Source organism: Apodemus sylvaticus, chromosome 13 (assembly GCF_947179515.1).
Source record: "Apodemus sylvaticus chromosome 13, mApoSyl1.1, whole genome shotgun sequence".
Taxonomy (NCBI): domain Eukaryota; kingdom Metazoa; phylum Chordata; class Mammalia; order Rodentia; family Muridae; genus Apodemus; species Apodemus sylvaticus.
This window is the reverse complement of record NC_067484.1, coordinates 51697166-51721279: the sequence shown is the minus strand read 5'-3', so window position 1 is coordinate 51721279 and position 24114 is coordinate 51697166.

The window sequence follows — 24114 nt, the reverse complement described above, 5'->3', positions numbered from 1 at the left end:
TCAAGAAGTTAGACTCCAGAAAACCGAACAACCCTATTAAAAAATGGGGTACAGAGTTAAACAAAGAATTCTCACCTGAAGAACTTCGGATGGCGGAGAAGCATCTTAAAAAATGCTCCACTTCATTAGTCATTAGGGAAATGCAAATCAAAACAACCCTAAGATTTCATCTTACACCAGTCAGAATGGCTAAGATTAAAAATTCAGGAGACAGCAGGTGTTGGAGAGGGTGCGGAGAAAGAGGAACACTCCTCCACTGCTGGTGGGGTTGCAAATTGGTACAACCACTCTGGAAAGCAGTCTGGCGGTTCCTCCGAAAACTGGGCACCTCACTTCCAGAAGATCCTGCTATACCACTCCTGGGCATATACCCAGAGGATTCCCCACCATGTAATAAGGATACATGCTCTACTATGTTCATAGCAGCCCTATTTATAATTGCCAGATGCTGGAAAGAACCCAGGTATCCCTCAACAGAAGAGTGGATACAAAAAATGTGGTATATCTACACAATGGAGTACTATTCAGCCATTAGAAACAATGAATTCATGAAATTCTTAGGCAAATGGATGGAGCTAGAGAACATCATACTAAGTGAGGTAACCCAGACTCAAAAGGTGAATCATGGTATGCACTCACTAATAAGTGGTTATTAACCTAGAAAACTGGAATACCCAAAACATAATCCACACATCAAATGAGATACAAGAAGAAAGCAGGAGTGGTCCCTGGTTCTGGAAAGACTCAGTGAAACAGTATTTGGCAAAACCAGAACGGGGAACTGGGAAGGGGTGGGAGGGAGGACAGGGGAAGAGAAGGGGGCTTACGGGACTTTCGGGGAGTGGGGGGGGCTAGAAAAGGGGAAATCATTTGAAATGTAAATAAATTATATCAAATAAAAAAAAAAAAGACAAAAAAAAAAAAAAAATGCCAAGAAGGGAATGGTCGTTGTCACAGCCATGCAGTCTCCCCATTGCAGCTCAAGCCAGTAGACCTTATCAAAGGGAGTCAGCATTCTTCCTCCCATAGGCATAGGCTAGCCTGCTGCAAACAAGGTGTCCTCTGAGGCTGGCAACAGGGGGTCAGCCACTGTCAGTGTCAAATGCTTAGGACAAGCTTAGTTACCAAGCAATTTTGAGTATATGTGTTCTCATACATGTAAAAATGCCTCCTTGGCTTGTTGGGGGATCCTTGAGGGAATCACAGCCCACAGGGAGATTAAAATCTTAGTAGAACTGGACTTGGTCAATCAGACTGGATCAAAGCTGCTAGACTCTAGACTCTAGAATCTAGCAATTCCGACCTGTGGTTTAATTTTCTCACACTTTGAAACACAGTAAAACTTTGGTGGTGGTAGAGATGGCATGGGGCGGGGTGGGGGGGGGAATCTCCACATGACAATTCTCAAAACGAAGATTCAGGAATGGCTATACCAAAATTCCTTCACAAAATATCTGCTATAGCCAAGGACCTGAGACCTTTATCATGAGAATGAGTTCCATTGACTGGGAAACAGTGCTCAGGGATAGGGAGGTCTAGACCTGTGGGTCATGATCCCTTTGAGAGTCAAATACCAGATATCCTGCATATCAGACATCAGCATTATGATTTATAACAGTAGCAAAGTTACAGTTATGAAGCAGTAGCAAAGTAAATATGGTTGGAGGTCACCACAACATGAAGAACTCTATTAAAGAGTTTCAGCATTAGGAAGGGTGAGAACCCCTGGGCTAGAGGAAGGATTTGTAATAAACATAGGATGGATTCTATTGATGGAGCATGCAAAGCACCTGGGGCTTTTTACATAGGATGAGTTATGTTCACCGAGAGGCAAAGTCCACAAGTAGGGCCTTAAAATTCTCAGGATTTGGGGGAAAATTCATATGGAGGACAGTTTCTAACAGCATAGCAAAGGACCACCAGGCTGTCTGACCATGTTCATTCCTGCATTCCAGATGACCAGATACCACTCTTCCTTCTGTTTACTGTAAGCTGTACTTCCAACATTGGTTCCTTGGTAGGATCTACTTGCATAAATCCAGAATGCCTTTCAAAAGCATTTCAGAAACAACTCTCTGGAGGACTCATGATTTATTAACAAATGAGCCAACACGGTTGGAATCTGTAGTATGTAGATAAATATCTCAAGACAAGGCTGCAGGGAGTCAGAATCCTGATTTGTGGCATTTGCCTTATTTTCCATGGTGCAAATACTCACTTTTGCAAATTTACTATTTTAACCTCATGTAATGTGGAAATTGGAAGATTTACACATCACCAGCTCTTAATAACAGATCTGAGTTAGGCCAACCCAACATCAGCGCAGCTTTGTCTGGGACAATCAATAAAAGTTGTCCCCTCTAGGACATCTTATGTGTCCTAGACAAACACACACACACACACACACACACACACACACACAACTCCAAAAGGGAAATAACATGATTCTTATCAAAGGAGCTACTGCTTTTTTAAAACAAACAAACAACAACAGAATCTTAATGTGTGTGTGTGTGTGTGTGTGTGTGTGTGTGTTGTATAACTTTTCCTCAGGAGATTTGAAAAAAACATCTACTCCAAATAGGAAATGGAAGACAGATCAAACTAATAATTACACCGAAGTCCAACTTGGGGAACCAAAGAGTTTGTTGTCGCTGTTACTCACAGTACCCTGGGTAAGGGGCTGCTAACAGAACTAACAACTGCGTCACTGGCAAGTCCACCCAGTCAGAGGTAGAAATCAGGAAATCTGCAACCCTGAACTCTTCTTCACCACTTCCAAGCAGCCAGCCACACTGGGGAGTTTCTTCTCCAGGCAGCTGGCGTGATCACAAGCTCCTTTCTTTGTCCAGAAGTTGTTGCTGTCTCCTTGGGGAGACAGCAGCTCTGAGAATCTGGTAGATTCCAAGGCCTTTCTGATATTTGCAAGTTATCAACTTCCCGAGTCTTAATGGACCCTCCAGAATGGAATGTTTCCAAACAAAATGCCCCTAGGGTGGAAAGTTCCAACTCAGAAAAAATTGCTACACGTATGCATGTGTGCTCTGTGTGCATGTATGTTTGTGTGTGCACCCTTATGTAGAAGCCAGGGGACGCCTTGGGTGCCAGCCATCAGGTACACTATTGAATCTTGCCATTAGGCTGGGTCAGCTGGCTTTGCTGCTTCCATCTGGGATGACAAGCACATGCCACATTGCCTTGGAGCTTTCTGTGGGTTCTGAGACTCGAACTCAGGTCCCTGGGCTTGCAATGCCACCACTTTGCTAGATGAGCTATCTCTTCAGGCCCTATCTTATTTACATTTTATCTTAGTTTGAAAAGAGCAAACCGGGTGCTTCTAGGAAATTTCTTATGGTATCTTTATCTCTTCTGTGTCTAGGTCTGACATGCTTTGTAAGAACTGTGTAATTCAGCTAACATCCAAACAACTTTGGGCTGACTTGATCCAAATCTTTGTACCTAAGAGATAACAGCCTGGGGATTAAGAGCAGGATCTAGGGTTCAAACAAACTGGGTTCAAATTCTGCTTTAGGGACAGATTGGACAAGTAAAGTTCTACCACCTCTCCTAACTTCTTCTTCTTCTCGATACTGGTATAAAATAATGGTACACCAGGCTCATAGACAGATAGAAAGGTTAAATAGCAAACATGCATGAAACAGCTCAGCCTTTGGCAAAAACACAGTGCTCCATAATAGTACCTGTAACTATCATTATTTTGTTAGCTGGATGGTTGCCAGTTAGTCTACTAAGCACAGTCAAAGGCCTCCAATTCCCCTGCAGGGGCCATAGCTCATCCAGTGTCTCAGTGGACCAGAGAGGCCAGAGTGGAACATCAGCCATTGGCCCCTCTGGGGCACACAGTAAGGAATTTTCTACTTAAAAGAGATCCTGCCACAGAGGGGCTGGGGGCACGGTTAGTAGGCAGAGGCCTTGCTAAGCAAGCATGAGTAGCTGAGGCTGGACATCCAGAACTCACATAAAAGCTGGGTGTGGAGGCACATGTCTATAATCCCAGGATTGGGGGAAAGCAAGCTGATCCTAGGGGTCTGAGAGCCCTAGGTTTAGCTGACATGGTAAGATCCAGGTTCAGTTAAAGGCTGCGTCTCACACACATACACACACACACATACACACATACACACACACACACAGAGAGAGAGAGAGAGAGAGAGAGAGAGAGAGAGAGAGAGAGAGAGACTCCTGACACACACATAAACATAAACACACACTCCCACTCATACAGTCAGAAAGGAGGAGAGAGGGAGAGAATCAGTATTGCAACAGCAATTTCCAGTAGAAAAGTCGTCCATCAGCAAACATGGTGTCTTTGGAAGTAGGTGCTGTCTTGAGGATCCTGTGAACAGGGCTGAGGCGGATATAGGCCTTGGAGCCCCTTCCTATGTCTGCTCACTCTCTGATCTTATACTTTGCCTCCCCACCCCTTCACTCACCCACCTGACCCAGATGCCTAGATTCTCTCTCCTTTATCTCAGGCTAAAACTCTGCAGTCCCTGCTTTCATCCTAGGTCCTGGGCAGGTCGAGAAACAGCTTCCAAAGTTGACCACAATCCTGCTTCGGGGCCACGTTATAGATTTGCTTCTATGTACTCTGTCCTTATCAAATATCTCACAGAGGCGGGGCTAGCCCTGCTACCTTCTCTTCACGTTCACTTTGGAACAGGGTCCCAGGGAGAAAGGAGAGAGCAGCCAGAAGTCTGGCAGTGTTCCCACCATTTCAGGACTGTCCTTGGGTGTAAATCTCCCTCCAGCACGCCTATTCATTACACCAGGGTTCTGACCAAAAGCCAGGTTTCTCTGTCAGGCACCAAACTGGAGAGCAGCCCCAGACCAAGGCCTGTAACTTCAAGGCGATGAATTCTCCTGACTCTGTCTGAACATCCTGTTCCCAACTCAGCCAGTTCTTACAGTGATGGTGACCAGATCACAGCGAGGCCTTCTGTTTACCCTAAATGGACTTTCAGCCCAGGGAGTTATGTAAAGGCTTCAAGGAGTCTCAGAGGAAAATCCTCGAACAAACAGCAGGGCTGGGAAGGGCTGGAAATAAGCTGCCCACCTTCTCTTCGCCTACACGTGCCCATCTCAGCAGAGAGATGGAGAGACTGGAACAAAGTCCACAGACTATTTAGGCAGTGGATAAGGACTCCAGCTCTCCTATCTCTGTACAAAGCTTTCGCCTTAGCCCAGGATTGTTTCTTGAACTTTTAACCCTCTTCTAAAGGCTAGGGATTGTCCATTGTTTTTATAAGAAGGGCAAAGCAAGATTGAAAATCTCAATATAAAAAGAAAAAAAAAGTATTGCCTTTCTCTGTTGCAAGCTCCTGCTGTGTCTTGTTCACTATGCTGAAGGCAGAGATCAGACAACGTCAACCACTGTCAACCATGTTGATCCATAAAGCACTATGGTTTTAAACATCCCATGACCCTATGACCTCTCTTGAAATACATGTCTGGCTTCTTTGTCACAGACGTTTGACATCAAATGTCTGGATGGTAGGAACACCTCGCTCACCTGACTCACGATCATTCTGGAATTGTCTAGAGAATCTTCAGCATGGTCCTTCATGTGTCTTAGTGAAATGACTGAGGTCCTATCTTGCAGAAATCATACTCTAAGCATCTTCTTCAGCAAAGGCTGTAATTCCTCATCACCTTTCCACTGCAGCAGTTCAGAGAATATTGGCCATGTATGTGGACCCAAGTCTGCAAGCTGTGAGCTCAGGAGAGCTTGTAGCTCCTGCTCTGCCTCCAATAGAGACTTGAACGGTCCTTGCTAATCATCCTCAAGAAAACAAACCAGCCTCCTTCAATACCAAACACACAGCACCAGGGGCACATGATTTCGGCCCTCCCTCCTCCTGCCTCCCAGATTTAAGGACTACTGGTAGATTCTTAATATTTTTAAAAAGTAGTTGTAGATATAAGGATTACTAAATTTGGAAAGTGTTCATTCTTCAAGAAAAGATTTTTGTTTCTAAAACAAGAAAAAATTAGAAAGGTTCGGGTAACCTAATTAAGGAACCACCAAGAGACCAGTCTCTTTAAAGACACCATTTTGTGTGTAAGGGACCTTCAGAGGCACCCTTAATTTGTATGATCCATTTGTCACTTTTCCTATTGCTGTGATCAGATAACTGACAAGAAGCCATGAAAGGGAAGAGGGCTTATTTTAGCTTACAGTTTAGGAAGGCAGACAGTTCACCTTGGTAGGGAAACCATTGGGAGAGGTCACATTATGTCTGTAGACAGGAAGTGGGTCTGAGCTATGAAACCTCAGGACCTACCACCAGGGGCCCACTTCCTTCTGGGAGACTCCACTTCCTAAAGGTTCCATAAACTTGCCAAACAGTATTACCACTGAAGGACCAGCGTTCCACAAAGGAGCCTGTGGGAGACATTCAAATTCAGACCACAATAGATGGTTTGACAGGCTAGGGAAGAGCCCAGAGGGAAAGAGGATTATCTCTGGTGTGGGAGGAACACAACACTCTTTTCCTCACAGCTTGACCAGGACAAATCATAATAATACCAGCAGAGGGAGATTTAACAAACACAGAACTGATGAAATTAAAGGTTCCGGTTTCCCCTGTCACACTGGTTCATTCTAATGCCTCCACGGTAACTTTCTGCTTATACATTTGTTTTCTTTCTTCTTAAAGTCTCCAGTCTTTAGAAGATTAGAAACCCAAGAAAGATTCTCGGCCTAAGATGAAAGAGACTTTTGAAGGAGTCAGAAGCCCTGGGCCTAGACCCATTTCAGCCTCTGGCCAACCAAAGTCACACACATTTCAGCCAACAAAACCTAAAGTGTGTCCAGTGGCTTTGTGGTGTGCAAGTTGCTTATAGGTACCACTCAGATGTGAAGTATTGAGGGAAAGTGCATAGAGAGTCACACTGCACACAAAGGGGGGTGGGGAGAGTTACTGTTGCCGCCTGCGGCCACATGCGAACCAGAATACCTGGAAGAGAATTCTGAGGGTAACAGGAAGGGGGCGAAAGAGAAATGAGTCAAGAGGACAGTTGCCCATAGAGACTGACTTTACTATTATTTAGCCAATATTTATAGTCTTTGGAAAAACCACCCTGCCCCCCAAATGGCCGCGAATTCCTTGGATCTTCTTCTCCGCGGGTTGCCTGCTTCTAGTCACGCAGTTTTCTGCTGGTCTCCAGGTGAAACTGCGCTGAGGAGGCCCTGGTAGTTAAGGTGAAAGTGGCTGTATTGTTCCCTACAGAACAAGGACTGGAGATAACGCCAGGGGAAGAGTGGGGGTTGCCAGCCAGGAGGGTCACAGCTAAATGCTGTGGGGGGAAGGGACAAGTTACTGTCTAAAAGATAATTATTGTAGGAACTGAACTACAGTACAGGAATCCCCATGTTCTCAGGATATCATGCAACCCTTCCCTGTGAAATTTTGCAGCTTCCTTGGGCTTTTCTGTACCAAATGAAGGCATATTCCCTGCTGTAAACACCCTCACCCTGCTCCCCCTTAGTAAAAGGGGCTTCCTCCTTATTAATGGCTCCCTCCCAAACGTCCTGCCCCTCTCCCAAACCTTGTCCTCTTTCCTGATCTTTTGTAATAACACTTGGTCCTACTATACTCTCTGGTTTGACTATGTTTGGCTCAGGGAGTGTCACTACTTGGAGTTATGGCCTTGTTGGAGTAGGTGTGTCACTCTGGTAGTGGGCTTTAAGACTTTAGTCCTAGCTGCCTGGAAGCCAGTGTTCTCCTAGCAGCCTTCAGATAAAAATGTAGAACTCTCAGCTCCTCTCATACCATGCATGCCTGGATGCTGCCATGTTCTTGTGTTGATGATAATGGACTGAACCTCTGAACCTGTAAGCCAGCCCCAATTAAATATTGTCATTAAAAGAGTTGTCTTGGTCATGGTGTCTGTTCACAGCAGTAAAACCCTAACTAAGACATATACCCACAGAAGGATGATTAGTCAACTAAATGTTCATTTGTAGCATTTGTAGCATGGCCCTGGTCAGTGAACCCTCCAAGAGAAAAGAGAACTTAACATGAAGTTCTCTCATGGCAAGCAGAAAGGGAGGGAAGTATACACTGCAACCCCATGTTAAAACAGAATGATTGTTTTCATAAGGCCATATGTCACCATTTGCAGTTGATTTAACTGGTTATTTATCAAACCACTGGGAGGAAAAGCTGCAGAGAGCCAGTGCAGGTTGATATAGATGGGGTGTGGACATCTCTACAGTGGGAGACTCCAGGTTAGGTATAACACAGTGCTGGTTTCCAGGCTGAATCCCAGTTCTCAGGAAGACCTCCCTGAGGAAGACTCTGTGCTTTGCCTGGTTGGCTCAAATGCAAACCAGCTTTATTTTTCATTCTCAAACTTAGTGAGCCAATATTGGCATAAGGGCTGCAAATATCACCTCAAGGAAATCCTATTATGTATCCCTGTGGCCTTGTTTTTATTGTTTTTTTTCTTCCACATTTATTATAAGGTCCCTTATCAGGTAGTTTTCTCTCTGGTGTCAAATGTCCCAATGATGTATAAAAACCACCAAACACAGACCCTCCTGATGTCCACAGTGAAGCAAATCAACCCCAAACTTTTCCAATTCCTTAAGCAAAGTTGGCCAAGACCCAAGGGGTTGGAGAGCTAGTTTTAAGAAAAGGATTGTAGAGCATTTACCTTAGTGAGGTATTCAAGGGTGGCCCAAACTGTCACAGAGCCCAACATAAAAAAGAAAGCAGGCTCCGGCGGCACGGAGCTTAGGTTCCAGTTCTGAGGCCTCTGGCGGGAGCCTTCAGATCTCTGCTTCAGGATCCAGAACAGCCTGGGCTGCAACACCACATCTCCAGGTCCTGCAAGAGGCAAGAGGGGCATCCGGGAAGCCAGCTCTGAGGAGTCAGTGTGCTCTGGTGAGTCCAGCAGGCCCCTGCGGAAGCCTTCAGGTGTCTGCTTCCGGATCTGAACAGCCTGGGCCACAGCACTTGGCCTCCAGGAAGTGCAAGAGACCTGGTGTGCACCTGGAAGCAGACTGGGAGCGCACAGCTTGCTCCAGTGGCACGGAGCTTAGGTTCCAGTCCTGAGGCCTCTGGCGGGAGCCCTCAGATCTCCGCTTCGGGATCCAGAACAGCTTGGGCTGCAACGCCACATCTCCAGGTCCTGCAAGAGGCAAGAGGGGCATCCGGGAGGCTGGCTGGGAGGACTCAGGGTGCTCTGGTGAGTCCAGCAGGCCCCTCCGGGAGCCTTCAGGTGTCTGCTTCGGGATCTGAACAGCCTGGGCCACAGCACCCTGTCTCCAGGCAGTGCAAGAGGTCAGCTGTGCACCAGAAGCCACCTGGGAAGAGGCAGCTTGCACTGGTGAGTCCAGCATTGACAAGACCAACTAACACCAATGAGAACTAGATGGCAAAAAGCAAACACAGGAACGTCACTAACAGACATCAAGGCAATATAGCAGCATCTGAACACAATTCTCCTTTAACAGCATGTCCTGGATACCCCATCACACCAGTAAAACAAGATTTGGATTTAAAATCACTGGTCATGATGCTGGTACAGGAACACATGAAGGACATACTTAAAGAAATTCAGGAGAAAATGGATCAAAAGTTAGAAGCCCTTACAAGGGAAACACAAAAATCATTGAAAGAAATTCAGGAGAACACAAAAGCCAATAAGGAGGAAATGCAAAAATCACTTAAAGAAATACAGGAGAACTTTGGTCAACAGGCTGAGGTCATGAAAGAGGAAACACAAAAATCTCTTAAAGAATTACAGGAAAGCACAAACAAGCAAGTGAAGGAGCTAAGCAAAACCATCCAGGATCTAAAATCAGAAGTAGAAACAACTAAGAAAACTCAAAGGGAGACAACTCTGGAGATAGAAAGCCTTGGGAAGAAATCAGGGGACAGAGATGCAAATATCAACAACAGAATACAAGAGATAGAAGAAAGAATCTCAGATGCTGAAGATTCCATAGAAACCATGGACTCAACAGTTAAAGAAAATGCAAAATGCAAAAATCTTGTAACCAAAAACATCCAGGAAATCCAGGACACAATGAGAAGACCAAACCTAAGGATTATAGGCATAGATGAGAGTCAAGATTTACAACTTAAAGGGCCAGCAAATATCTTCAATAAAATTATGGAAGAAAACTTCCCTAACCTAAAGAGAGAGATGCCCATGAATATACAAGAAGCCTACAGAACTCCAAACAGACTGGCCCAGAACAGAAGTACTTCCCGTCACATAATAATCAAAACCCCAAATGTACTAAACAAAGAAAGAATATTAAAGGCAGTAAAAGAAAAAGGCCAAGTAACATATAAAGGAAGACCTATCAGAATCACAGCAGACTTTTCACCTCAGACTATGAAAGCTAGAAGATCCTGGGCAGATCTCATGCAGACTCTAAGAGAACACAAATGCCAGCCAAAACTACTATACCCAGCAAAACTTTCAATCACCATAGATGGAGAAACTAAGATATTCCATGACAAAACCAAGTTTACCCAATATCTATCCACAAACCCAGCCATACAAAGGATAATAGGAGGAAAACACCAATACAAGGAGGGAAACTTCACCCTGGAAAAAGCAAGATAGTAACCTTCTCTCATCAAACCCAAAAGAAGTTAACCAATCAAATTTAAAAAATAACATCAAAAATGACAGGAAGTAACAATCACTATTCCTTAATATCTCTTAAAATCAATGGACTCAATGCCCCAATAAAAAGACATAGACTAACAGACTGGATACGTAAACAGGACCCTACATTTTGCTGCATACAGGAAACACACCTCAGGGTCAAAGACAAACACTACCTTAAAGTAAAAGGCTGGAAGACAATTTTACAAGCAAATGGTCTCAGGAAACAAGCTGGAGTAGCCATTCTGATATCAGATAAAATTGACTTTCAACCCAAAGTCATCAAAAGAGACTCTGAGGGACACTTCCTGCTGGTCAAAGGAAAAATACAAGAAGAGCTCTCAGTCCTGAACATCTATGCTCCAAATGCAAGGGCACCCTCATTCGTAAAAGAAACTTTATTAAAGCTCAAAGCACACATTGCACCTAACACAATAATTGTGGGTGACTTCAACACTGCACTTTCCTCAATGGACCGATCAGCAAAACAGAAACTGAACAGGTACACAATGAAACTAATTGAAGCTTTGGACGAATTAGATTTAACAGATATATATAGAACATTCTATCCTAAAGCAAAAGAATATACCTTTTTCTCAGCACTTCATGCTACCTTCTCCAAAATCGACCATATAATTGGTCACAAGACAGACCTCATCAAATATAAGAAGATCAAACTAATCCCATGCCTCCTATCAGATCACTATGGAGTAAAAGTGGTCTTCAATAGCAACAAAAACAACAGAAAACCCACATACACATGGAAACTGAACAATATTCTACTCAATGATACCTTGGTCAAGGAAGAAATAAAGAAAGAAATTAAAGACTTTTTAGAACTTAATGAAAATGAAGACACAACATACCCAAATCTATGGGACACAATGAAAGCAGTGCTAAGAGGAAAACTCATAGCCCTGAGTGCCTCCAAAAAGAAAATGGAGAGAGAATACACTAACAGCTTAATGACACACCTGAAAGCCCTGAAACAAAAAGAAGCTATTTCACCCAGGAGGAGTAGAAAGCAGGAAATCATCAAACTCAGGGCCAAAATCAATCAAGTAGAAACAAAGAGAACCATACAAAGAATCAACAAAACCAGGAGCTGGTTCTTTGAGAAAATCAACAAGATAGATAAACCCTTTGCCAGACTAACCAAAGGGCACAGAGACAGTATACAGATTAACAAACTTAGAAATGAAAAGGGAGATATAACAACAGAAACTGAGGAAATTCAAAAAATCATTAGATCCTACTACAAACACCTATACTCAACACACCTGGAGAATCTGGAGGAAATGGACAGTTTCCTAGACAGATATCTGACACCAAAACTAAATCAGGATCAAATAGATCAACTAAACAGTCCCATAACACCTGAAGAAATAAAAAGAGTCATAGAAAGTCTCCCAACCAAAAAAAGCACGGGACCAGATGGCTTCAGTGCAGAATTCTATCAGACCTTCATAAAAGACCTAACACCAATACTCTTCAAACTGTTCCACAAAATAGAAACAGAAGGAACTCTACCCAACTCGTTCTATGAAGCCACAATTATGCTGATACCAAAACCACACAAAGATCCAACAGAGAAAGAGAACTTCAGGCCAATTTCTCTTATGAATATTGATGCAAAAATGCTTAATAAAATTCTTGCCAACCGAATCCAAGAACACATCAAAACGATCATTCACCATGATCAAGTAGGTTTCATCCCAGGGATGCAAGGATGGTTCAATACAAGGAGATCCATCAATGCTATCCACTACATAAACAAACTCAAAGAAAAAAACCATATGATCATCTCATTAGATGCAGAAAAAGCATTTGACAAAATCCAGCATCCTTTTATGCTAAAAGTCTTGGAAAGAACAGGAATTCAAGGCCCATACCTAAACATGGTTAAAGCAATATACAGCAAACCGGTAGCCAACATCAAACTAAATGGTAAGAAACTTGAAGCAATCCCACTAAAATCAGGGACTAGACAAGGCTGTCCTCTCTCTCCATATCTTTTCAATATAGTACTTGAAGTTCTAGCTAGAGCAATTAGACAACATAAGGAGGTCAAGGGGATACAAATTGGAAAGGAAGAAGTCAAATTATCACTATTTGCAGATGACATGATAGTCTACTTAAGTGACCCGAAAACCTCCACCAGAGAACTCCTACAGCTGATATACAACTTCAGCAAAGTGGCTGGTTATAAAATCAACTCAAGCAAATCAGTTGCTTTCCTATACTCAAAGGATAAGCAGGCTGAGAAAGAAGTTAGGGAAATGACACCCTTCACAATAGCCACAAACAATATAAAGTATCTTGGTGTGACTCTAACCAAACAAGCAAAAGGTCTATATGACAAGAACCTCAGGTCTCTGAAGAAGGAAATCGAAGAAAACCTTAAAAAATGGAAAAATTTGCCATGCTCGTGGATCGGCAGGATTAATATAGTTAAAATGGCCATCTTGCCAAAAGCAATCTACAGATTTAATGCAATCCCCATCAAAATCCCAACTCAGTTCTTCACAGAGTTAGAAAAAAGCAATTCTCAAATTCATCTGGAATAACAAAAAACCCAGGATAGCTAAAACAATTCTCAACAACAAAAGAAATTTTGGGGGAATCAGTATCCCTGACTTCAAGCAATACTACAGAGCAATAGTATTAAAAACTGTATGGTATTGGCACAGTGACAGACAAGTGGACCAATGGAATAGAATTGAAGATCCAGAAATGAATCCACACACCTATGGTCACTTGATCTTCAACAAAGGAGCCAAAAACATCCAGAGGAAAAAAGATAGCCTTTCAACAAATGGTGCTGGTTCAATTGGAGGTCAGCATGCAGAAGAATGTGAATTGATCCATTCTTATCTCTATGTACTAAACTTCACTCCAAGTGGATCAAGGACCTCCATGTAAAACCAGACACACTGAAACTAATAGAAAAGAAACTGGGAAAGACCCTAGAGGACATGGGCACAGGGGAAAAGTTCCTGAACAGATCACCAATAGCTTATGCTCTAAGATCAAGAATTGACAAATGGGACCTCATAAAATTACAAAGTTTCTGTAAGGCAAAGGACACTGTTAAAAGGACAAAACGGCAGCCATCAAATTGAGAAAGGGTATTCACCAACCCTACACCTGGTAGAGGGCTAATATCCAATATATACAAAGAACTCAAGAAGTTAGACCCCAGGGAACCAAATAACCCTATTAAAAATGGGGTACAGATCTAAACAAAGAATTTTCACCTGAAGAAATTCGGATGGCCGAGAGGCACCTTAAGAAATGCTCAACATCATTAGTCATTAGGGAAATGCAAATCAAAACAACCCTGAGATTTCACCTCACACCAGTCAGAATGGCTAAGGTCAAAAACTCAGGAGACAGCAGGTGTTGGCGAGGATGTGGAGAAAGAGGAACACTCCTCCACTGCTGGTGGGGCTGTAAGATGGTACAACCACTTTGGAAATCAGTCTGGCGGTTCCTCAGAAAACTGGACATGACAGTTCCGGAGGACCCTGTTATACCTCTCCTGGGCATATACCCAAAGGATTCCCCGGCATACAATAAAGACACATGCTCCATCATGTTCATACCAGCCTTATTTTTAGTAGCCAGAAGCTGGAAAGAACCCAGATGCCCCTCAAAGGAGGAATGGATACAGAAAATGTGGTATATTTACACAATGGAATACTACTCAGCAATTACAAACAATGAATTCACAAAATTTTTAGGCAAATGGTTTGATCTGTAAAATATCATCCTAAGTGAGGTAACCCAGTCACAAAAGAATACACATGGAATGCAATCTCTGATAAGTGGATATTAATTAGCCCAGAAGCCCTGAATACCCAAGGCACAAATCGCATAACAAATGACTCCCATGAAGAAGTATGGAGAAGGTCCTGATCCTGGAAAGACTTGATCTAGCACTGGAGAGGAATATAAGGACAGAGAAAAAAAGGAGGGAGGTGATTGGAGAATGGATGGAGCGAAGAAGGTTTATGGGACATAGGGGGAGGGGGGATCCGGGAAAGGGGACATTATTTGGAATGTAAACAAAGAATATACAAAATAAAAATATTTAAAAAGAAAGAAAGAAAGAAAGAAAGAAAGAAAGAAAGAAAGAAAGAAAGAAAGAAAGAAAGAAAGAAAGAAAGAAAGAAAGAAAGCAGCCTCCTCAACTGAATCCATTTCATAGTAACAGAACAGGCAGAGTCATACAGGGTCTTGTGTTCAAAATCTGACAAATTAGATGCAGCAATGTATCAAATCTTTGGGTAAGTGAGCCTCTCAGTGTCCTTCCTAAGGGTTCTATCAACCCTGTTAAAAAGCTAGCTGAGTGAATGCAGTTTGGAGGCGCAACATATCCTCCTCTTTGAACTGTCCTCACGTTCCCTGCCCTGCACTGATTCTCAGATGGAGATGAGGCTGGCCTATCCTCTGGGAGCCTAGACTGTGTATCCACTAACTAAACACAGAAGCTGAAGTAACAGCGACTGGAATTCAGCCCTCAGCTTGGCCCCCAAAGACAAATAAAGAGACTATCTCTCCTCCAGGTACTACCTCCTCCTCGATGGTCTTCTCCAAACCAAGGAGTGAGTGACTCCCCCCTAAGACCTCTGCAGGGGTCTAGATGGACAGATCCAGTGCTGTGATCTGCCCTGGTGATCTGGCCTGGTTTCCCAGAAGCAGACCCATGAGCTAATTTTGAATTGAGCATAGACAGGCTGTTAGGTTGCGCCGTGTAATGGCCGACCTCCTGTGTTCCAATCATCGAGTGAGAGAGTGTCTGTTTATAGGGAAGCTGCTCTGTCATGTCACACACATAGGGGAGCACACACATCTGTAAACTCGAAGCTCCTTCTGCGAGCTTCCCACCCAATCTGATCATGGAGAGAAACCCAACCACATGCAGTTACTCCAAGATACATGTGCTTAATGTAGAACACTTAAGAAATGAGAAGTATAAAAAGTGAAACAATTATCCATCATGCAGCCTTCTACAGATAAGCAGTGTCCTCCCCTTGATGTGGTTCTTCCCTTCTGTGCGAAAATCTTTTCCATATAACTAATTGTATGTAGTTCAAATCATAAGTTGTTTTACTTAACAGTTTTCTTAGCATTTTCTCAAGAAAAATCCCCCAAACACCGGGGATTTTTGAGCATAGACAGGCTCAAATAAAACACAGGGGACTACTGCTAGTCACGTGCAATGCCTTTATAATATTTCATGTGTCAGATTTAGCTGCAGTTTTATTAACTTGGTGTTCATAGATCATAGTAATATCATTGGAAGATACAGCTAGGAAACCTAACTCAAAACAATCCACTAAAATCCTTTACTGGAAAGGAAAAAAAAATGCATCAAGGAGACATTCTTCCAGTTGAAGAAAAGAGGTGTGGCATGTCCTGACAAAACTTAAGTTTTCAGGTCTGTAACAATGACCTTTGTAGTATAGTGACTTCATTGCTGCATCCTTGCCCTAGTCACTTGAATGAACCAGAGAGTCCTTCCTTGTTAACCTGCAGCTTCTACTGTAACGTCCCTGGCCTTTCTACGCCTCAGCCTGGAGGATTCTCTAGGTTCGTCCCTAATAAAGCACTCCGTCCCTAATGAAGAGAGAGTGTCCCATTTACTCAAAGGTTCCCAAAAGCCTGATCCAGATGCCTATTGGGGGGATGGGTACTCCCCCAACCATTGGCCTCTTCTTCCTTTGTCTCATTGTCTGGGTTCCTTGATGAGTCTTCCTGGGGTTCACTAGTAAATAACAACCCAGATCGGGGACAGGCCTGACAAAGCATATCTACCTAAAAGCTGATTTCTGAAAGAACATAAGCGGCAGGAAGGAAAAACTGTATTTCACAGTCAGCAAATAAATCATTTACTACTGCTAGTCACGTGCTCTCTCAGAAAAATACAAGAGCTGACATTGTTACCTGAAATCCTGTCTGGATCCCGGCTGTCTCCCGAGCTCTCCTGACTCCTCTTAGCCCCTCTGTGTCTTCTCCCCATGCTTCTGAGTGGATATAAAACACCAGGCCCCATGTCTTCCAAGGTCATCCTTGGAACACACACATTGCGTTCAGGGCTGTTTAGAAACAGCCCTGTCACATTCAACAGTTGATTTGTGAATAAACTAGAGACGCCGTCTTTCAAAATGTCAGTAGATTTAAACAGTCTGAAGTGTCTTCTAAATCCAGCCAGTAGGTTAATAGTCTTTGTTTATACAACTGTGGCTTGATAGGAACCTGCAGCCCCAATGACATGCCACATAAATAATTTACTGAGATGCACTTGCGGCCACTTTATGAAGCAATTGGGTGTTTCCAATAAATGGGAGAGACAAGGACTCTAAAATCTCAAACTGGTTACAAAGAAATCAAGACTCCCCTTTCTGCACAAAACCTTAGCTTCCAGAATGTTCTCTGCTCTCAAGGGCCTTCTCCCCTGATGCTGAAACAGCCTATGTTCCTTTGCTCTTGGCTTTTGTTTCCTACTCTACTGTACCTTTTCTTCTTCAGATCTCACTTTTATGCTTCTTGGCATTTAGGGATATTAAACTGTTTAGAGGCTGCATCATGGTAATGGATTTCTCATTCCCCACTGGATCATAAAAAATCAGCGCAATTCTAAGTCACAAATGAGCAAGTGCTACTTCATTAGCCCTCTTCGGGATCTGTCTCTGCACCTAAGCATCCATGGAGCAAAGTTATTGCTGTTGTTGAAGTGCATCAGTTAAGTCAGATATGGTGGTATTTACCTGACATCACAGCACCCTGGGGGCAGGGTTAGAAGGAATCTTCCACATCCTAGGCTATTCTTGGTTTACATAGGGAGTTCCAGGCCAGGCCAACCAAGGCTAGCTACATAGCAAGACCCCATCTCAAAAACCACAAAACCAAACATAAAAGCTGAACATATATACTTTTTCTTGACATTATTCCCTGGACAGAATATACTGCAGTCATACTAAGTATGACTATCTACAAGATATATATATATATTATAAATGATCTAGAAATGATTTAAAGTATTCAAGAAGACCCCCATCAGTTAAATACAAATACTGTGCTGTTTTATCTAAGGGACTTGAACAGCTCATATTGTGGTATCCTGGGTTACAACAAGCCTGGAACCAGTAACTCATGGGAGTACCATATTAAAAAGACAACACAGCTCTGATACGATGAATATGGAGCAGTTTGCAATATAGAATTCTGGGCAAGAGGAAAAACTGGCTGAAGCCACAAGAACATATTATGCTACCTCCCAAATCTATGCTTGACAAGATTAGAAATAAGTTTGGCTCTCTGGGTAGCATTCAGATTGATGTAGGATTGATTGTATTGAACAGAAGGAAGCCCTGTGAAGTTATTGATTAATGTAATTAAAACAAGGTTCTAACAGTGAAAAGCAAATTAATCTTCATAGAAGCAACCAGTAATTTCTCTCCTGGCTCCTGAAATCACACTGCCCTCAAAAGATCTGGTGGTACAACCACTGAACCTAATTTATCAGCACTCATGTTAAAGTTGTTCTTGAATGGCAACATTACCATGCACCAAATTAGCTAAGGCAAAACTAAGTTCTGGGACCCTTGTTGGACAGAAAAAACATCCAAGACAAACTAGCCAGAGGGAAAAAGAGTAGGGATCAAAGGTTACTTGTCATGTAACTGGAAAACTCAGTCTTCAAAGAGATGCAGGAACTTCAGGCAAAGCTTGATCCAGTGGTAGAAGATAGTAATGTGCCTATTTTAATTCCTCTCTAACCTCTGGATACTAGAGTTCTGGATCACCTCACAGAATGAAGCCTCTTCTTCCCAGTGCCAGGAAGTCTTAGGTACTGATAAGACTTACTACTGGGAGAGTTGATCTACCTGTCTTCCTATGGACCCAACAAGAATTGGAGATAGAATTTCAGCCAAGTTCACTCTAGGGCAGTGGATTTCAACTCATGGCAAATCTCTATCTCCAAAAAATATTTACACTACCATTCATAATGGTAGCAAAATTACAGCTAGCAACAAAAATAATTTTATGGTTGAGGGGGTCACCATAACATGAGGATCTGTATGTATTAAAAGGGTCAAAGCATAAGAAAGGTTGAAAACCACTTCTCTAGGGAGCCAATGATTCTACTGAACTTTCTTACAGAGCATAGGTGTGGGGCTACCTACATGGAAAAGACCTGGAAATTCTTTTACCCAGCAAGGAAGAGGGATTCCCCATAGTCACATGAATGGAACACACATTCCCTAGTCTTCCCAACTTAGATACTCTAGCCTATCCACAAAAGCCTGTGCAATTAAGGCAAAATTGGATACAATAGGTGGGAGGGAGTAGCTGGATACTCAGGTGAGGATCCCATGGCACGCCCCACCCTTCCATGAGAAGGTATAAACAGTCAACAAGATCAGCTGTGTTCATTGTTAGCAAACAAGCACAGCTGGACACCTCAAGATGGCAGTTGTTTGGCTCAATGGATGTACAGATTCCACCTCCTGACTCATATTCTTTCCTCCTCCTCCACCTTCTTTGACAAAGCTTCCTGAGCGAGCCTTAAAGTGGGTGATAAAGATACCTGATTATCCTCTTTCAAGAGACACACTGAACCCTTGTGCACTGTCATCATAACTCTGTCTCTGGTCCATGACTACTGGCAAGTCTTTGAGTTCAATTCTCCTACTCAAAACACAATGAGGGAGTAGATAAGAACAGAAAATGGAAAAAAATCCAAATGGGTGTGTGCTGTAACCAACATAGGGAAGCACATTAGCTGGTACATCAGTTGACCAATCAGTGGCAGTTGCTTCTCCATTGGCGAATTTGACTTCTGTACTCACAGACTTTTGTCTAAATTCCCCATATCAGATATGACTTTCCCCTGGCCTTAAGTCAAATCAGAGGCTTGATTCTAGCCATAATTACCTGAGGCACTATTGTACAGATTGGCACATGTTGCTTGGAACTTCCATTGTGAAGCAGGCAGGAGTCGCAGGTTAAATAGGACTTTGGGGTTTAACTCTTCCCAGCAGCCTTAGTAATAACGTCTGGCACTACAGGAGCTAGCTCACACTGTGGATATACTTTGGGTCAGGTTCTAGCTTTATTTCTCCACATCAGGCAACCAAAGCATGCAATTTCTTCAGCAGTGGGTCCTACCATTCAATTCTGGGACACAGCCAATAACTATTTCCAGCCCCAAGTCTAGTGTAGAGATGCCCATATGCATATAACCTAGGGATGAGAAAAGGTGGTTTCTGAAGAGATGCTAGGCAAGCTAAGGTGGTGCCTTATCCTTTGTGTGCATCAGATGTTGACTAAAAGCAGCTCTCCATGCATCTTCAAGCTCCAAGCATCTGCAGAGATCCTCCCCTGTAAAAGATGTTCCTTTCCACTAGTTGATGGGGACTTGGCTCTGGCTTCCTCCCAGCAAAGGCCACGCCATGATGATGTAGGGACTGAAGGGAAAGGAACTCTGAAAGGACTCTCATGCAGGTTTTCAATGAGTCTTTGAGGATGCCCCACCTATATCCGAAAGCATTGTAACTTCAGACATCAAGCTCAAAACAGGTGTGCTAGGAGAACTGGCTCAGTCTAAATCTAGATACTCAACAACCCGCAATAGTCTCGGCGATGACATTATGCCTGGTCCTATATAAAGGAAGTGGGAAGAAGCTATTTCTACAATATTCTGACAACTCTCATGAGCCCTGAGAGTTAAGTCTCTCAATTTCTCCCTAGCTATTAACCAAAGTCTGTGTGGTGAAGCATCATTTTAAAAAAAAACAACAACAACAATAACAATGACAACTAGGTCAAAGTACAATGAGTATTCTGTTATGGATATGATATATGGTTTAGAACAGATCTCTACCTCTAAATATCACTTGCCTTATCAATAACTTTACCTCTTCAAGCTTTGACACTCTGTAATTGTGGGTTACTCAGTTCTCCAGGAGAGTAGTGACCCCCACCTTGACTGCATATTAGAATTAACTCTGATTTCTAAGCCACAGCCCCAACACATTAAATAGGAATTTTGGTGTTGGGCCTCAAATATCCATGCTTTAAATCTTCCTAAGAATGTCCAGGCAGGATAAAACCACTATTCCATTTTATCTCACAACTGTCTAAGAGAGAAAATTGAATGAGATCCCAAAAAGAGCAGGTAGGAGAGGACACCTTCCAGAGCCCCCAACTATCAGTGTGGCTCTACAGTTCAACGTATCTGACACAGTACAGCCCTTGCTCTATTAGAAATTACATTCTCTTATTGGTGCTCCTAGTACCATCTGGTGCTCAGCCTCCTCCAAAGAAAGCTTCCAGAATTAAGGCATTATCGTTTTGGTGCTGAGTTCTTAATACAAATGATTTACCTGCAACCATTTCAGCCAAAAGATAGTTTTCACTATTAAGAGAATAAAAACCTCAGTATCTATGACAACTTGCATAATGGATTCGGAAACAAGAGGCACCCAAGTGATAGTTTAATCATTTCCATCCTCTTATATAATAACACATATTTTTGCTCAATTACATGAATCATCAAAATTTTCTGTAACATTGAATGTGCTGGAAAGCTGGGGGAAATATATCTTCAGAAATTAGCTGCTTTTGAAAGAAATAAAAAAAAGTCAAAATCAGTTGCCCTTTCTGTGGTTCAATAACTAACCAGCAGTCATGTCACTTTCAATGATAGGTTGGTCTGTTTCACTGAACCTTTTTTCCTACGGGGAGAAATTGCTGTACAATTTCATGATTCATATCCACCCCTCCTGCTCCCTAAATCACATGTTCTGTGGAAGCCTGCCTCGCACATAGCAGGGTTCTCTTCTCACCTTTGTTATTTGTTCCTTCTTGCCTTGGCTTGTGAGCCCTTTGAAAGTAGCAAGACAGAAATAGCCTGGGTAGAAAGTTCAGGAAGTTACCTTGTCTTCATAAAGCTCCATTCAGTTACAGGCTTCTAAAAATATATCTGGATTTGAAGGATTTGAAGGTGTGATATAAACAAAGTCAACAACAACAACAAAAAAAGCTGGACGTTCATTCCCCCTTTCATCTTGAGTAATAAAACAAGGAAATATTGTGATTACATAAAAATGAAGGCCTCTTGAAGAACCAAAGTAAGAAACATTAAAACAATTTTTTTCTGTTGAGAGAGGTTCAAATTCATGAGCTATTTGTCTCCTCCCCCTCTCTGAAGGATGGTTCTTGAGTATAAAGAGGTCTTGTATCCATTTTCTATGGCATCAAAACCAGTATTTCCTACCCAAAAGACATGGAGATAGTTTCTGTGCATACATATGTATACACATGCATATGCAAGAAGGGAGGTTTTTTAAAAGAAATTTGGTTTTGTGAGAACTGGCAACTCAAAAGTCTGTATGGCATTAGCAGAATCTGGCAGGCTAGCATGTCAGGTAAGAGCTGACTTTGAGCCTTGCATCCACAAATAGTCTCTAGACTGCTGTCTTGAAAGAATTTCCTTCTCCTTTGGCCTTTGAATGATCAGACAAGACCCATGTTGGGTAGGCTCTTAAAGGGTTGGGGCCCCCTGTGGTTCTCTTTGCTTCTTGGCTGTCACAGCAGTCTCTTCTGCTCCATTTTCTAACAATAATGTCCTGAGCTTCCACAGGCTCAAAGCAATACATCCAAGCAACTGTGGACTGTCAAGCTATAGAACAGAATGAACCTTTCTTCTACTTACGACTGAATATTTATCACTGTGACAGAAAGCTAACTGCCACATTCTACAGATCTTAAGCTTTTCCATAATTTCTCTGATTGGCCACCAGTAACCTCCCCACACTATTGAAAGGACCCCACTGGTCCATACAGTCACTGGAGCCTAGAACCTTCAACCTAAGCCTTTGATGACCATCACTTCCCTTTGGACATTCAAGTTCCTGCATCCTCCTGCAGATACTTAAGAGATATCAAGGAATCTTCCAGGTGATCAAGGGAACTACTTACTTTCCACAAGATAGGATGGCCTATAGATGAACTTTCCTTGGCCCTTTAACACAGCAGAAACAGTCAATGAGGAATATGAAGTGTAAATTGCTGGCCTTGGTTCTGAAGTGAATTGAAGCCATTCTTCAAAAGAAATAGATCCAATAATGTGTCAAAGAATTCCTCAGTTTCTGCTGCAAACCAATTTGTTCTTCAGTCAATCGTACCGGAGAGGAATTTTTAGAGAATATAATTGAACATACACACTCCACTATGTTTTTCTTCTAGAATGTTGGAGGAGCACGGTTAGTGCATCAGGCTTGTGCTGGCTAATTTTCTTGTCAACTTGACACTATTACATCACGATCGATGGGAGAAGTGTGAAAGTAAAAGCAGACAGGCATCTCCAGAAGCAGAATTGTTTAAAAGAAGAAATTCAGGGGGGCAGTCTCTCTCTTCAGAAGTGAAGACTGTGTACACATGGCATGGGGACCTAGGGATTTTATAGGAAACAAAAGAGGGGAGATTTGGGGACGGAACGATCTACAGGTCACCTCTCATACAGTCTGGAGGTGGAAGATGCCAGTGGGTTTGGTGTGTGGCCCTTCTGATCAGGGACTTCCACAGGTGTCATCAGTCATGTCGACCTTCCTGCCCAAAGCTTCTCAGTCCACCTGAGGCTTTCAGGCCATTAACCCTTCTGACACAAACTACAGTAACCTGGGAAGAGGAAAATGCAACTGATGGAATCATTCTATCATATTGGCCTGTGGGCTTGTCTGCGGGACATTTCCTTGATTAGTGATTGATGGGGGCAGGGGTCCAGGCTATGGTGGGTGATGCCACCCCTGGGTGGGTGGTCCTGGGTATGAGAAAGCTTAAGCAGCCTTAGGGGCAAATCCATAAGCATCATTCCTCCATGGATTCTACTCCCCGCCCCCAACTCCCCAGGTTCCTGCCCTGACTTCCCTTGATGATGAACTATGAGTTATACGTGAAATAAACTCCTTGCTTCCCAAAGTTTCCTCTTGGTCATGGTGTTTCTCACAGAAATAGAAAGGTGACTAGGACTAGAAGTAAGCTTTCCATATTGTTTTTAATATTAATATTTTTAATAAGAGGAGGGATGTGCTCCCCTTGGAAGGAGTTGCAACCTCTAAGCAAGCCAGAGCTTTTCTGCTCAAAAGCATCTTTGGAGTCTACTTGGGACCAGAAATGTATATAACATTCTAATACATTTTACTCAGTACATGTACGTACGTATGGATGCATGTGTGATCATGAAGAGCTACAACTGTACAGTAGGCACACATGAACTAAAGGCCGATTATTTCATGTATGCCTCCACCTCCCACATGGACAGCAGGCAGCCCACCCGGGGCTGTGTCACATTCTCAGGTCTACCCCAGACACTATGCATATGAGGTAGAGAAGGAGAAGGTTCAGGCAGACCCAAAGAACTTGCTCCTACACCGTCTCCTGGAAAGTGTG